Source organism: Palaemon carinicauda, chromosome 39, assembly GCF_036898095.1.
Source record: "Palaemon carinicauda isolate YSFRI2023 chromosome 39, ASM3689809v2, whole genome shotgun sequence".
Taxonomy (NCBI): domain Eukaryota; kingdom Metazoa; phylum Arthropoda; class Malacostraca; order Decapoda; family Palaemonidae; genus Palaemon; species Palaemon carinicauda.
The window spans coordinates 948,535-961,503 of NC_090763.1; the positions used below are offsets into that span (position 1 = coordinate 948,535).

The 12,969-nt window shown below is 42.3% G+C and overlaps 1 protein-coding gene across 2 annotated transcripts in view; it reads left to right on the forward strand.

The window, feature by feature from the left end:
• LOC137630958 (rab GTPase-binding effector protein 1-like) overlaps positions 1–12,969 on the forward strand; it is a 114,816-nt gene that overhangs the window by 1,159 nt on the left and 100,688 nt on the right. The gene's annotated exons all lie outside the window — the stretch shown is intronic.

Here is a 12,969-nt window from a genome sequence, read left to right on the forward strand (position 1 = left end):
AGTCTAACTTTTCCATCTGCATTCTAACCTTATATCTAACAGATTTGGAGGGATCCCGGTGGGTACAAAGTTATTTGGTTACTTTGGTGATTAATCTGATTCGTACTTTGATTAATTTTGTTGTCGTCTTATACCGATTCCTTAAGTATTGATGAAAAGTCAAGTTGATTAACCATTTTATTGTATTTGTCCTTTTCTTAGCATAAAGAGTAGAGGTACCATAGGGCAAAGGTTTTTAGCCAAATTATTCTAACCTCGCGTTGGACCAAGTTATCCTACACGACTAGGCACTTTAGTGCGATTTCAACCCTTTCGAAAACATTTTGTTCTGGAGTAACATTCAACTAGACAAATTACATTGACCTGTGTGAAACTTCTCCTTAATCATTACACCTGAAGTTTTACTCTGGTTTTGTGAAATATGTCAATCATTGTTATATTTTCTCTTTCACGGTTAGTCTGGTGTGTATTTTAAAGACACTTAAAGATAGGGCACTACAGTAGTATCATATGGGACTCTGGAAGCTCATGTTAACCCACATAACCTGATGTATGGTATAGTTTCATACAGGTCTAACTTATGTGTAATTTGGAGAAGTATGAATTAATTGGAATTAATTTGATTTATTATAGAGCAAATTACTTATCGGAAATATGATTTCATATTGAAGAGAATAGAAAAGATCACAAATGCAAAATTCAGTCAGATAATCTTTTCTTTCTACTCATAAAGGGAGTAAAACATAGTGAACATTATGGAAGGTAAGGACACATTGCCATACATGAAAGTAGAGGCTTGGTTACAAAACAAGTGGACAATTTAGACATTTAGATGTAGTTGGAATCTATTATAAGTCAGGAGGGATGTGAGGCAGAAGTGAGAATAAGATAAAAGCAGCCTGTGGGAAGTGGAGAGAGGTAGCTGGAGTAGTAGTCTGTGATAAAAAAAAATGCCAGTCAAGATATATTGCACTGTAATAAGACCAGTGTTGATGTGGATAAAAAAATTTGTGCTTTTAATACAAATAATAGGAGGCAAAGCTTGAAAGACCAGAAATGAGAATGTTGAGGTTGATTATGGGAATATCACTGCCTAAGAGATTGGAAAAAGGTTGAATATGAAGAATGGCAAGTCTAGTGATGAGTGATGAGTGTCACGACTAAGATGGTGTTTGCACGTCTTGAGGATGGACGGTGGGAAGGGAGTGAGGAGGACTTGGGGGAAACCTGTTGGGGGGAGAAGATTGTGAGGAAGACAGAGAATTAGGTGGCGAGATAAGGTGAAGGATAATTCTGAGAGAAGAGGTTTGGTGGAAGAGGATGCTTTTGATAAAAGACTTTGGAAATAACAGTGGGAAAGAAGAAGACTCGGTGGTCTTAACAGAGGATCTTCAAATATTACTTGTCCAATATTCAAAATTGTGCATGACTTCTCTGACATCATTCTGACTTCATAATTAAGACAATCGTAACTTTTATAAGCCAAACCTAATCTTATGTTGCTAGGGTGCTAATGTGTATTGCCCCAGGACTGTAACCTTTAACCTTGCCTAAAACTTATTTGTTCCTACATGTAATACAAACCATCGGTTTTTAATAGGACTTGATATCAGGAAGTAGGAACCGGTTGTTAAACTTTTAACAAGGTGAACATTGTTGATCACCTGGTGGCAGAAGAACACCTCTCACCTGACAGGTAGAGCAACCTCACTTTGAATTGGGCAGCTGATGCGTACTGAAGTACTGTCCGGTGTCTTCATCTAGCTGTTTTAATTTTTTGCTTTTTCTTTGTTTGAAATTGGTCCTTTCCTTGCAGTCATGTTTGCCGGCTTTTGGAAACCAGCGTATGCAGTGATTCCTGTTAACTGTATTTGTGTTACAGTTCCCAGATTACCTGCTGATATCTAACATTCTTGTTCCTATTGGGCGGCATGTCTTTTGCTGTCGTATCCTATGTGCGCGTGTCCTACATCAATGGCGATTACATGAGTGAAAGTGTCGTCCTTGGCACCATGACTTCGGAGAAGACAAACTTCTTGTTCTCCTCTCCCCCCACTGCATCTTTCCTGAGTCTTCTTCTTAGGATAATGTGTGGAAGACTTCTTCAGTCCGAAAGTCTGTTTAATAGGAGTTACTTTTTCATAATTTCTTCCAGATCTCTCCCCATGGGAGAAGCAGTGCGAGTCCCAAGAACCTTCCATTTGTACTCTGAGTTAAGTGGAAAAAACATCGGTTCTAACAACTCTTGTACAGACTGAGCATAAACACTGTCAGTAAGGAAAAGGGGTAGCTCCCATTTCTTCATCCCCCTCTTGGATGATTTTTTTTTTTTTTTTTTTTGAGAGAGAGAGAGAGAAAGAGAGAGAGAGAGAGAGAGAGAGAGAGAGAGAGAGAGAGAGAGAGAGAGAGAGAGAGAGAGCAGTATGTAACAAAGTGTTTGGTATGCGTTGCTACTTTTGCTGTGACTGTCCCCTTTGGTTTTTGCAGAATTATAGAGATATCACTGCACCACAAGATGACTGGTCATTTAGAGTCTTGAGACTCCTAATGTTTCCCCTGCATTTTTCATTGGGGGAGTAATACTGCATCGAGCCCCGATCTTCAGGAAGGAGCTCGATGTCAGGTTCCAGCGCTTACATGCATGGTACTTAGGGTCGGTATTGTACGATTCCAATCCTGAGCGTTACTAGTCAGTCCCTCTACTGATGCAGTCACCTCATGCACGCTCTCTACGAGCATGATCACCATGTGCACTCTCTCCAAGTACAGTACACGATTGCCACGCATACTTTCTCCATGACAGCAATCACCACATGCATGAACACCGCGCTCAAATTCTCCACAACTGATCACCATGCGCATGCTCTCCTCAAGCACTGTCACCACGAATATGATTACTTCAAACGCTCCTCCTAAAGGTAATAGTCAAAATCATATTCATCATGATATAGCGATAGAAGTGCTTGATAGTGTAAGAGTGACTCCATGCGTCTTAGTGATGTTACATACTGTACCTGGAACGCTTTTTCGTGGGATAATGACCTTAGTACAGTCTTGCCTTGGACGCAAGATGAGAGGTTATGTTTTAGCAACTTTCCATTTCCCATGAATCTGCTATGTTACATGGTGCATGCACTGTAACGTGACTTTCGGGTCACCGAACTATGGATTAGCAAACACAATTGTGGGGTTGAGATGTTTTGTGTTTACGGGAATGTTCCGATTGTGTTCTCTCCCAGCATGATTAGTCTTATAGTTATTCTGGATGATCATTGTTTCCCTTGCGATTGATTGCTTGCCGTTATCATCCTGATCAGTAATTGGGAACCTCATAATCAGCAACTGCTATTATTAAGCATGTGACTGCTGGCCGCAATGAGTAACCATGCAATCGCTCGCTGCGATTGGTAAGTATGTGATTGCCTGCTGCGACTGGAAATTTTGCTATCGCTATCCATGAACGGGAATCTAGCTATTGCCAGCTGCGATCCGGAATCTTTCTATCACTGGCCACAATCTAGATTTATGCTATCACAGGCTGCAATTGGGAATTATGCTATCATCGCCCATGATCAGGAATCATGCTATCATCGCTTGCTATCTTGAATCATTTAATCGTTAACCATAATCTATTATCATACAAACAGAAACTCATTCTTTCTCAGGTGATAGTTACCTTCAAGTCACTAGGTAACTAGTTCACCTATTCCTGTTCCATGTTCTTTCCAGATGCTTTTGGCCCCAAAGGGTAGGAAGAGGATGTCATTAAAGTACAGGAGGACTGCAAGAAGTGGTTTGAGACAGGTCTCCTGGCTTCTATAGTCTACTTTACTATTCTTGGTAGAGAAGTTGACAGAACTATGAAGACTAGTGATCAACTGTCTCTGTTCAAGGTGGAAGGGCAAGCAGGTTGCTACCAGAGAAGAGGACTTCTTACTTGTTCCAACCTGTAGAACATGTATTTTCAGGTGCCCGTCCATGGATTGAGCAGAAAGGGCCTCCGCATCATCCTCAGAGAAGTGGTACATCAGTTGAGTCTTGTGCTTCAAACTGTCCTCCTTGCTGCTGGTGTTTACTAGGGTATTCATGCTAGTTTCAGCGTCAGCCCCAGGTGCAGGGTTCCACAACTCTGAGGATTCCCTCTCACGTTATTGAGCATTCCTTCTGAACAAAAATTTTTTGCAAGGCACTGCAAAGAGATATCTAGATATCTTCACAGATTGTCTGTAGCAGTCTACCATAAGTGGGCCATCTGGGATTAATGACGTAGACGGGATCTTTTCCAGTTGGAGTACCCTAACAAGCAATTGCTGATTTCATGGTCTTTCTTCGCCAGGAGAAGCACTGCTCAGTCACTGCAGGGAAGGGGTTATTGCTCGGCCCTGAGCCAGGGTTACTCTGGAGGGCTTGGGCATTTCCACTTTGTGGGAAGTGTCCATGCTCCAAGGAGCTCCAACAGTCTTTTCCTCAAAAGGAGCCCCTATGTCCTTAATAAAATGTCACAAAAGGCCTTGGACCTCTTGAGAGCGCTGTATATACCTCATGATCTGACACTGAAGAGAGTCAGAGAGTTACACAGCATTTTGTATGACGTTGGTCATACTGAGGGATGAAAGATAAATTGTTTTCTTGTCCCCCCCCAGTTTGGGGTGAGAACACAGAATCCTGTGCTTCAGGGTCCTAGATTCAAGACCTTCTCCCTCTCCTTCCATAAGGAAACAGTTAGCAATCGAGATGATTTGCTGCTATGCCCTGGGAGGGTGGTTAAGACGTTAACCCAAAGAACTCAGCACTTCAAACCTGAGCCTCAGTATTTTTTCCTAATCTCTTGGAAGGTCAAGAGACCGATCTCGGTATGGTTTTGGGGAAAACATCAGATCCCCCTATGCACCGAATGGTGTGCAAGGAGGTGGATTATCGATGAGGAGGGCCCAGGAAGTCAGGAGAATTGGTTCAACCTTAGCCTTCACGAAGAATCTGTTCACGGTGCAGGTCATGAAGGCCTGAGTCTGGAATGCCCGACACCCTTCACTGCCCACTACTTCCGGGAAAATACCCCCCTTTCCTGGGATACCTTTCCTCGGAATGGACGGTAGTTGCTCAACAGGTGGTGTAGCGAACCCAGCAACCTCACGGAACAAGTAGCATCTTGTTTTAGATAACGGTTGCAACGTAAATCAAAACTGAAAGATTGGATTGACTAGCAGTCTTTATTTTCCTCTTCCCTTTTCTTGGGGTACAGCAGTCATATATTGCTGGGTAGGCCGTTAGATGCAAATAAGGTATATACAGTACAAGCTAAGCATACATACGTGCTCTCCTTGAAGCTCTCATGGATTCTTTCCAGTTAGCAGTAAGGCACACCTGTTGGCTCATGTTTACATACGCTAACCTATTACCACTTACAAATTCGCGCATTTAAGAGGATATTCGCACTTGCCTATGCATTCTCATATATAACTACTTGTTAGTACTCGATCGTGTTAAGTTGAGAGCGATCATGCCCAATCTACTAGAACATTACAGACCTTTAAGTGGGTGCACTCTTCACTTCCTGAGCAAGCATCAAAGAATGAACAAGATTCGTCTTGGAAAGGTAGGTGCACTAGAGGAGAATTAGAGGAAAGTACTGTATGTCTTATTCCGGCACACCAAGCTCCCAACTCTCCAATCTTGTCCTTACAGAGAGAGGTAAGGGCAATTTTTTATGCAGTGCCCTTCAGTAGGAAATTTCTTGTCACAGCTAGGAAGGTCTATGCATTCCTGCTCCTCTAGTATGGCACGCACCCATCCACGTATAATACTGATAATCATAGGCGCTCTTTGGTTAATGAACCACTAGCAGAGGCTTACCCTTCTGTGAGGAGGCATATCCTAGATTGACTCAGTGTGCGATTACCTGCAGCATGTACCTTGGCAGGCAAATCGCACCTTTCTAGATGCACACATTCACATCTGAGATCTCAAGTCCCAGACCAAGGGGATTTTCCTTGGGTTAGGTGCTTTGCTGGATGCACGCTATCAACAGGGTATCAATAATTTTTGCCTTCTAAGGAGAAGCCATTTGAGAACTCTGGGTTTCTGGCACATGCACACTAATTCTTGGTTGCATTTTCCTTCATACGATTTGTATGAATGTTTGTTGAAAGTCGGTACCAGACATGAAATAGAACACCTGAGGCTACATTGCTAGAAGCAACTCAACGATCTCAAGTTCTTTACTTATTGCACTCATGCAATGGACCTAGCCTATACAGGTAAGGGTTTTCCCTCTCACAGGAATGATTGTCTAGATCAGGTAACCCACCCCAGAATATTTGGCAAGCTTACTGCTGTGCACGCATGTCTTAAAATGGAGGTACAATTGCCTCATAGAACACCTGGGAGTGAGCAATGGCCAGACCGCACATGCCCTAGTACTTGCAGACCCACCCCCTCCAAGGAATATTCACAGGCAGGGGAACACTCTACCATGTGACCTCCGGCACCAATGCGCTACTACCCTTCACATAGACCGCATACTGTCGACTTTAGAGCATAGGGTACTCATCGCCAAGAGCATGCACTCCTCATGGCCCATGAGACCTAAGGGAAGATCCAACAACGGAATAGACTAACCGGGAAGTTTTCACACAGTCTCCATCAAGCTTACACACCTCTCCTTGTGGTAAGTCTCTGCTACACTCTCCATGTTCCGAGATCTCTTCATCCCGGGAGCTTAGAGAACCAAAATACTGAAATAAGAGAAAGATTCTCCTATGATAACGTCCTTGTCTGAAAGCAAATTTTAAGTCACTGGGACGGACAGATGAGGCTATGATTCCTGACTCTCCCCCTCAAAGAAACCACTTGGACTAAGCACAGCTCAGTCCAGAAGTGATCCCAACGCGACTGCGTAAGCCTTTCAGAAATACAGCCCTTAGGCGGTCACCCAAAGTGAGCAGATGCCTTGTCTCAAGGCACAGTCCACCCCCTCTACCTCAATGGACTATTGCCCCTCTCGGTCCTTGGTCCAGAATAGACAACAGAGCAGACAAACGGAATTATTTGACTCCACTGCCTAGAAGTGAGGAATCATCAGAGGCAACAAACCCCTCTACAGGCAACACAGCCCCATGCTGAAACCAAAAGTCTGGGTACAGGGTCTACCTTTTTAAAAGTGCTGGCATTAATGATGCAGATCAACGACCTTGGAGAGAGTGCAAGAGCCCCAGCAAAGGGCATGAAAAAATCCATCGACAGGCTTTTTGTAGCATTGTAGAGATCCAGACCTTCCCTAGAACTTCTGTGGTCAGAACTAGCTAAGCAACCAGGTCTTGGATGGAGTAATTTACTCCGTCCGAGTAGGTCAAATAAAATTCTGCCGCCTATATTGTATAGGCAGAGGAGATTTTGTATGCCAGAGGGAGCCATCCCTTCTCCACTCCCCATTGACCCAGAAATTTTAACTCTGATGTAAGGCATGTCAGTAGAAAGATTAGAAGGGCAACCATTGATATTTTCATACCACAGAGGCTTCAAACTTGGAAGCCACAGCTATGGCTAGATTCCAAGCAACTTCGTAGTCGGACCAGTGGTCTGGAGCACTTGCTTACTTTGCATCCTCTCAGGATCTCTCTAATCCTCAAACCAAGAAGACCGACCTGGTGTTTTTTTTGAGTGAAGGCAGTCGCCCTCATAGCTCACTAGTCTATGAAGCAGTGGACCAACTGGGTGGAAGAGAGAAGGATGCCATAGCAGTAAAATTTGCCAGACAAAAGCAGAGAGAAGCTGTTGTACTAAGAAATGCCCCAACCAACAAGAGTCAATCGCTTTCTTCTCCTGAGAAGGCTCAAGCATTAATTGAAAATTGGAGAAAGAACAGTCAGGACTCCCATTTCCACTGTGCTGTCTCTTTTAAGAGGTCTGGCACTCCAAGGCCAACTTTAAAGACCAGAATGGTGTCCTCACTGAAGGTAGCCATTAGAAAGACTCTGACACTTATGGCTAGGCCATGTGCCTCAGCACCCTCCTCATCTAGGAGATTTAGGGATCCTAGCCCCTTTCATCCCCAGGCTAGGAGAAAATCTAGATGATGTTACGGAAGGCAGTCCTCCCCTTCCATTAATATGAGTGGGGGGGATGCCTTTCGACCCCTTGGGCAAGGTGGCAGTATCATGAAGCATAGGGCTGAACAGTAATCATCCTTTTGGACGGTTACCCCCTCCCGTTCATTGGCTCCTATCCTGCTCTTACTCAGACATTTAGATCGTGTACTTACGATCAGTCCCTTGAGAAACACCTCATCTTACGAACTGAAGTGCAAAAGATGCAAGAGAAGGGTGTGCTACAACTAGTCCAGGATGGGTCTCTAGGTTTCTAAAATTGCCTGCTCCTTGTGGAGAGGTTGACAGTAGGTTATAGACCATTCTTTTATCTCTCATCCCTGAATAAGTGTGTACAGAACTTCTAAATCCGTTCAAAATGAAGATGGCGAACACTGTACTAGCCACCATCAGGAAAGAATAGTATATGCGCTCAGTTGACCTAAGAGATATACTTGCAGGTACTAGTTCATCGGTCCTTGTCGAAGTATCTCAGCTTCATCCTTGTAAGGGAGGTCTACCAGTACAGTGCTCTGTTGTGGGCTGCTGACTGCCCCTCAAATGTTCACCCGAGTGTTCACTATAGCCTTGTCTTGGGTTCAATCCAGAGGTTTTCATCATCTTTGATACCTGGATGACTGGTATCATCCTCACAGAGACAGTTCCTCCAACAGTGGGGTGATAAATTTAGAGAAGTCCAGCCTAGAGCCCAAGCAGAGGATGGTTTACCTGGCCATGAGAAAAGATACATTGTGTGGGGAAAATGTTCCCTTACGAAAACCATCACAAACTTCAGGAAAGTAGAGCGACCATTCCTTGGCAAACTCCATCTTCCAGCCCGATAGTGACAGCAACTTCTGGACCATCTGTCTTCTCTGGAACAACTTATAATGCAAGGGGAATTACACCAGAGATTCCTTAGGGGGGCTTAGAGATACATTGGTCAGTAGCCAATGGCAACCAAAACCAGTTAATTCCAGTAACACGGTAAGTAAAAGAGGAAAAGACCCTGTATATCAATATGCTAGAACTGAAAATAGCTCCTCTAATTTTGCATTCCTTTCAATAACCCCTGATAGACCACTTGGGAGCGTTGATGAACGACAACACAATTGTAGTGCCCTATATCAACAAGCAAGGAAGAACAGTCTGTCACCACCTCTGTTAGATAGCAGAACAATCCTATTGTGGGTGGCAGAATGTGCAATAATCATGTTGGCAAGGTTCATTCTGGGTAGAAAGAATGTCATTGTCAACAAGCTTAGGCGGCAGGTGCAGAGTGTTCTCTTCATTCTCAAGTGACAGAAAGTCTCCTGACTTTATGGGGTTCCCCAGTAATAGATCTGTTTGCAGCAGACCTCAAAAGGAAGCTCATCATCTGTAGCTCACCAGTATGGGGTTAAGCAGCATCTCTCGTGGACGTCTTCTAATATCCGTTGGACTGCCTCGATACTCATGCTTTTCTGTTATTCTATCAGATCATATGGGTCGTCAATAGTGTCTCAGCCACACCAAACCTAAGAATGACTTTAGTGGCACTAAATCATTGTTATTTCTTTGGTTACTTTAATTGTCAAATAAAATTAATCAAACCATTAATAAAGGGGAACAATCAGTAAGGTAGAAATACTTAAGCAATAGTTTTCTGCAGCTACTGAGACGATACTGGTACGGAGGCTTCAGGTTTGAGAATGTTGCAGAAGGGTGGCTAAAGTTCAGATGAAACTGGCACAATAATTTTGGATTCAAAGAAGTCACAGAAAGGGTGGCTTCAAGATGGGACATAAGAATTCTTCTCCAAGAATTCGATGATAGTGTTGAACTAAGGCCAGGCTGCAGACAGTGTTGGCTACTTCTAGTCACAAGCTGGGAGAGCTGGCTGCTTCAATTTGTCTCTTCTTCTCAGCCATAACAGGATTTTGTAGATAGACGTTTGTTGTCAATGCTTCTTATCTCGTTAGGACTTGGCTCTCATCCGCTTTGGACATAGTTCCTCTCTTGCCTTATGTCCTGTCCTATCTCCCCTGGACAATCTCTTCTTGAAGTTTATATACCTATGTATGGAGAGAGTTAATTACAGTGGGCAGTGTTCATTTCCATAGAAAGGTTTTTTTTAACAATTCTGCATCTCGATTGGCCTCCTCAAAAAGGCCCTCTACGATCATGCCATGGAAGCTTCTAGAAGAAATTTCTGATGTAATCTGGACAACGTGTTAAGTCGTAACAAAAGGGCAGCACGTGTCCACCCGTGGTGACATATTTCATAAACAAGGATATCCCTCTGGTTTGGTTTCTCAAAATATGCTGACTCGACTGATTGAGGCGATGACATCGTGGTCAAAACAGGACAGTCCCTTTATCACTGCAGGCGCTCTTTGTTGAGGCTAGGTGGTTTACTTTCAAAATGCTGATGACAGTGAAGTGATGTCAGGTTTGACCAAACAATACGGTAGTCGAATCTAGTCTCGCTGCTCACACTTTGGGAATAGATATTTTTGTCTTTTAATAACATACTGTATCTCTTTAAAAGTATCGTATCTACTCAGGACAAATATCCCAAATCCTTTAACACATTCTTCTCTCTTTGGGACCTGTGGTAGGTCCTCGGCAAGTATTTTATTCTTCTTAGCTCCTCAAATAAGGAGCATCACGTCTTCAATTACAGTTCAGGTCTAAATCTGCAGTATGTTAAGAGCAAGATTGTTTAGCCTTTTTCCTGTTTCCTTCCCCTCCCTTGGGGTCCAGTGATTAACACATTATACTGTGTTGCTGGAGTGGACACATGAAGGAAACTACCATATTGAGCACTATTCTATCTTTTGTAAAAGTAAAAGTTAGATCCCCCATCATTCTAACAAGGAGGAGGATATATATACTGTAAATGTAAATCCATTAATCTACGTTACCTTTACATTCTGACAAGGTATCCCAGTGTGGATAAAGGTTCTTGAAATGACCATCTGCCTAACAACAGAAGCCTAAATCTAGTATCAATACCCTTTTAGGACAGTAGATGGGGATAGAAGTTGGCACTCTTGCACCTCCTTAGGTATGAGTGCACTGACATCCTGGTATTTTATATCAGCTAGTTTAGTCATCGAAACTTCCTCCCTCCTAACGATAAGTAGCTTATACAGTAAAAGGTCAAGGGTTTGCATCCGATGAGGAAGAAATCACAAATTTTATAAACTAAAATTTTTATAATTATACAAACTTGAGTTCTTTAGATTCTCTCCTCAATCAACCTTGCAAATCCTAGGTGAAAGTGAGAGAGTACATAATGAACAGGCAGGATCTAGGGGGTCCCCACTACTTACCTATAACTACCGACAACTCGTCAGAAAATCTTACAGCCAAGTTTCCAGCTTTGTCAAAATCATACTGCACTGCTATTGAAGGACACAATTTTGTATAGTTAGGAAAAATACAAATTATATTTAAAATTTGTGATTTTCAATATTTAACTTAGCCGGTGATTATATAAGCTGCAACTCTGTTGCTCGACAGAAAACTCTACGTTAAAAATCCGCCAGCGATCGCTATGCAGGTAGGGGGTGTACTTCAACAGCGCCATCTGTCGTGCAGGTACTCAGTACTCAATGTAAACAAAGAACTCAATTTTCTCTCTGTCGGGCTACCGGCAAGACCTACTAATTCGCTGTTGCTAACTGGATTTGTTTTCACAACTATTGGTGAAGTACACTATTCTAGTTTTGAGCTTTCGCTATGCAGGTGTTTTATCTTCATCTCAAAACTTGAACTCGTTTTGGATAGATTTAATTATGGTGACAAAGAGAGTATGGACTTTCTTTCACTTTTAAATGGCCGACCCTTCCCTTAGACGGAAGTGTGTTTAGGCTTTTAGTAATTATCTTATCACGTTATAGATTTTCCTCTATATTTTTTTATATCTCTCCGCCTTTATTAGGCCTCTTCGATTAACTTTCCATTTTTTATAAACATATAAAATAAATTTTAATGCTTTGTTTATATAGACTTTTCCTGAGAGTAGGCGGTCCTAACTTGGAAACCGAAGTTAATCAACATTGAGCCCTTTATATCGTCTTTAGCTTTTAAAGGATTTAAAACTTTTTAAATGTAATATTTTATGAAAGAATTTCTTTGATAGTCTTCGTACTGTTTTCAAAGATGAACTAACGTTTAGTTTTTTTTATGCTACGCAGTTGTTGACGTTCAGGACGTTCAACATGCGCTCTATCGTTACGATAGAGAGAGAGTGTATCACGGTTTCACTTTGCAGTAAGAGTAAATCGATTCTGACGTTTTGTTCATTCTTTCTTAGCTTAAATGTTTTAAATTCTAATTTAAAGGAACTTTTTATTTGAAAACCTTTCAGTTTTTTCCTTTAGTTAAATAACATGTTTTTTTGACGATATATAATTGGACTCTTCTCTTAGGTGCGAAATCAAGAGAGAAAGAGAGAGAGAGATAGAGACGGAGGGAGAGAGAGGAGAGAAAACGTTCCGTTCAAGCGGGTAACGTTGTTCTCGTGTTACTCTCGTCCCTAGTCTCTGTACGGGGAGGAAGGATAAAACGTTTTTAGGTTTTTATTCTCGTCCCCAGGCTATGTGCGGTGAGAGATTGAAAACGTAGTTATATGAACTAGTGTTTAGTCTCTTTCCCAGCCACTGATTTTTCTTTTTATCTTAATATGTTTTCTGTTTTTTGCTGGTATTTTGAGCTTGCATTATACGACTAATTTCGCAATTACTACCTTTTGATGAAGGGTAGAATTGCGTGTTTCAGGTAGAAATAAGTGCAAAACAGAAAATCGAAGTGATAAAGTGATATGCGCAAAGTGTTACAGTGTTGCGTCCGAGGCGCAAAGTGTTACAGTGTTGCTTCCGAGGGTTCGTCTGTTCGT